Source organism: Anarrhichthys ocellatus, unplaced genomic scaffold, assembly GCF_004355925.1.
Source record: "Anarrhichthys ocellatus isolate YVR2014 unplaced genomic scaffold, GSC_Weel_1.0 scaffold29, whole genome shotgun sequence".
NCBI classification, from domain to species: domain Eukaryota; kingdom Metazoa; phylum Chordata; class Actinopteri; order Perciformes; family Anarhichadidae; genus Anarrhichthys; species Anarrhichthys ocellatus.
In genome coordinates, this window is record NW_022280059.1 from 5627592 (window position 1) to 5632151 (window position 4560).

A 4560-nucleotide genomic window follows, 5' to 3' on the forward strand; every position below is an offset into this window, starting at 1 on the left:
ACACACACACACACACACACACACACACACACACACACACACACACAGCGCTTGAATGGATTCCACATTGAAGCAAAGATTGATTTGCCACCATTAATGTGAATCACATCACAGTTTTGGCGTGTGACACAGCTGGCATTCATGTACAAAGTGAAATAAATAAATAGAAAAGTAGATAGGCCTATATCACTACCATCGGCATGCACCTCTCTCTGGGCTTAGGCCCTGTCCACGCTACTCCGTTTCTCCTTGGCTGCAGAGTTGACAAATAGAAACGATCTCCGTCCACACGGGAGTTTCAGCATCATTCTCGAGTTGATCTGCGTCCACATGGCAGCCTTCGAAGGCGGACAGCACGTGACCATTAACGTACACTGGGCATGCGCGTGACGGTGTAAACAGGAAGTGGATTGGTTGCTTAGTTAAAAAAAATAAAATAAAAATACGACAGAGTAATAAAGTAGTCTTTAATAATGAAAGGTTGTATTTGATACTTAACATCTTCCTCTAAAATCTCCCTCTATAAACTCAAACAGACAGTTCGTGGAAAGTTTTATTTTTCAGACGTAGTTACAGCGCTGCGGGTCTCTCTCTCTCTCTCCAAATTTACTTTAACATCAACACTTACACATAAACGTTTACTAGATCATGGGTCCATCAATGTGGTCTCTCACTCGTTTCCTCCGTGTTGTTGATGTCTGTTCTCACTAGTAGCTCTGAACATCATGTCCGCCTAGCTAGCTTCTAAGCTAATTTTAACATTACCGCCAATGGAGAAATCAATGTGGTCAACACACGTCTCTCACTCTATTCTGCTCTTGCTTCGTGCAGGAAAGCTTAGCAGATCGCTAACAGTAGATCCGTGAAATAAAGACCATGGAATCCGTAGAAGAGTTTCAAGACTTCAGTGTGAATCTTTCTTATTTGTAAAACTGTGGAAACACAATATGAAATATGGCTTTACAAACTGTTCCTATACACATACATGAACACAAAACAACAATACATGATATAGCCAGCATGTAACATGTCCGCCTAGCTAGCTTCTAAGCTAATTTTAACATTACCGCCAATGGAGAAATGCTAACCGCGATTAGCATTTAATACAACACAAATGTTATACTAAACACGCGAATAGAATATATCTACGTACATCTTTTCATGCTTCATAAATACATACTTACAGACTAAGGTCTCTCAAGGCTACCAAACGGAAGAAGTAAAACGTTAGTGCAGCGTGTCTTCTCATTAGAATCTAAAAACAACGAGCTGCTCCATAAGGCTGATGCTAGTCACGCCGCTCGCTAATCACTCCAATAACAGCTGCTTCCTCCACAAAAATGCAGACTTTTACTGCAGCAACGCTTGCAATTAGTTATCCATGTTGAAATGAATCGCTGGTAGCCCAGTTTGTTTTCTTCCGGGTACGGGTCACGTGATAGTGAGTGTGACGAATCAGGGACGGAGACGTCATGGTTGCCAAGAACCGATCCAGTAGCGAACACGGGTGTGGGCGTAATTTTTTCTAAGCACATCCGTATCCGACCGTCCACACGCAAACGCAACCCCGGAGTTCTCAAACACCTCCAACCTCGGCGGAGTTTTCAGATTCCTCCGTTTAGGGTGCTCCAAAACTCCTGCGTAGTGTGGCCGCTCAGTGTAAACGTAGCAAATACGGAGTAAAAACGGAGTAGTGTGGACGGGGCCTTACCTCATAGCACAATTTAATACCACTCACGTTTGAAAGAGACATGTGTGGTCTGCAGCACAGAGAGAAGACAGACGGTCTGGTTGGAGAGGTCTTTTATTTCAGAGCACATGTACACTCTCCTGGTTTGGAAAACAAGTAGGAATAAAGTAAAACAAGGGATTTAACTTGAAATAATTTTGCATCAATGCAAAAAATACTCCGGTACATGCACAGAAGCATTATCAGCTGATATTATAAAGTGTCAAAAGCAACCCCTAGTCAAAAATGTATTGGAGTAAAAAGTAAAAAAAGTGTATTCAGTACTGTACTTGAGAAAAGTTACTTTCCACCGCTGGTTTTATAAAAACAGTTTGGCTGTCATTATTTTCGTCTCTTTTACGGATGAGTGTATGGGTGAATGTTTCTATCTCTTATCTACTCTAGTTGTAATAGTTTGGCAGTAACCTGTCATATAAAAAGGTTTACAAAAGTTTGATCGATTGATAATGCATATCAGGACACTCACAACTTAAATCCATTCACAAAACATCCTGACCTTGTTTTGAAGAGCACATAATGGTAACTGATGCGTTTTATCAGTGCCTATAAAACATTATGCATCCATAATGAATCATAATCATCTCATGAATGGTTATGTCCTATTGTCTGACAACCTCCTAAAAGCCATATTACTTTTAAAGCTTTCAAAATGCATCGCTTGACAAAGAGAAAAACCTTGAAATTTCTCACGGTGAGAAGTTGCGATTCTTGATGAATCACAATTTACTGTGAGCACTCCGTTGTGCTTTGATAGCGCACGGTGACTCATACTGAAATACTGATTATTGTTTCTTACAAGTGTCTGGAAACTGCCTGAAAGGTCATTAAACACATTCACGCTTGCACTTCTTGCGATGCAGTAGGATGCAACTGCAAGCATATTGAGTGAGTAAAAATCTCCATTCTACTTTTGTCTCTATGAGACATAACTTCTCTGATCAATCTTTTCCTCTTCTTAGATGCTCCAGTGTGAGTTAATGGTCGAGGATGCTGGGACACTGAGTGCTTAATGGTTGTTTAGTTCATGGAACTCACTCAAACAGTGATGTGCAGTCTTGATGATGATGTGTCTGATGTTCAGGTCATGAGCCATTTATGTACTCTAACAGTTGAGGTCGGACTGCTGAGTGCTTAATGGTTATTTAGTTGATGCAAATGATTCAAAGACACTCATGAAGAGTGGAGAGGCAAATCTGGTCATTACAGTAAGTAGAGGATGGAGCTGGAGAGAGGGTTTGTGATAAATGATACTGCTTTTGAAATACGTTTCAGGGAAGTGGAGCTCTTTGTTTTCTCAGGCAAAAATCCGAAGCGTGTCCTGCCAGCTGAACCCGACGCTTTGGTGGCTAGTGAGAACGGGTGAATTAGACTCGTTTCAGAGGTGAAAGAGCGAGCCGCTGGCAGAGCATCAAGTGAGAATGTAAGTGAAATGGACAGCAGATGGCTCTGGTTCGTGCACCGGTTGTTTGGGACGTGCTGAGCATGGCAGGGCCTGTGCAACCCTCCAGACCTGGCACCCGTCCTGGCTTCCCCCGCAACCAGCAGGCTGTGAGTCTGTGCTGATGCAACCTGTACTACGCCCATCGGGGGAGGAGGTGAGCAACTGAAGCCCATCCAAGAAAACGGAGCCATTTATACTGAGAGAAAGTCTTCAGAAGGCCCAACATCAAGAGCTATTGTACCTGAAGATTGTGGCCATTTTTCTGTCACCATACACAACGCATTAAGGGAGTAAATATTTGAATTCTTGTGTACTACTTATCTTGTTTTAAAGCACAAACCACAAAGCTGTTTCGTTGTTGCAGAACCAAAAGGCCACACCTAAGTAACCACTTCCAGTAGTGGCTGTGTAGAAAAGGTCAATCAGCAGTTGCTTTGCCGGGTTTTGACAACGACTTTGACTTTCAAAGGTTTGTTTGGTGAAATTCAACAGCTCAGAATTATAGTTTAGAGTTAAAATACTATATTAGTCTGCAAACGTATTCACCTTAAAGAGGCCTCTTCGTTTTACACAGACAGCAAGTCAAGAAATAATGATGCAACACCTCAGCCAGATCAGCACAACTTTCCGTGACATCATCTTCCTCTGGTCATGAAGTGTTGGGTGGATGCAAGTTTTAAGAGGTGAAGCGTTTGTCAGCCAGTAGGGAGATGACAGGAAATGAGGGGAGAGAGAGAGAGAGAGAGAGAGAGAGAGAGAGAGAGAGGGGAAACAACATGCAACAAAAGGGCACCAGCCGGACTCAAACTGGGGTTGTTGCGTTCAAGGTCAGCAGCTTAACTCTAAGGCTATGAGGGCGCCCCAGTAGGCACATTACAAAAATGAGGTACTTACAGTTTGTTAAGATGATCGATTGGCAGCTTTTGCTGCAGGAGGTTTGAGTCAAAGGTGAGTAGTAGACCAACCAGGTGTTTATAGGCAGCATTAAATAGCCTGCACCTGGCATGGACCTGATCCTCTACCACGCTACAGGGAAGTGTGACCCTGAATCTTACATCAAAATCCACAAAAATCTACATTTATATTAAAATGTCAACTACTTGCACTATCTTGAATTACTTTACACATAATATGATAAAAGACAAAATCTGAATTTCAGATTATGCTTAATTATGATTAAAGTACACCCCTCCACTCATTACCACTTGGTACCTCCTGGAACCTCTGAATTGGTGTGTGGACATCATGGGGGACTCTTTGAGGCCAAACACCCTGGAGAGGAGGAATTACAGCAGAGTTTAAAGAGTTGAACAACGACTTTGCTTTTGCTGTTCAATTAAATCATTTGAGGTCAAACCACAACAAAAAC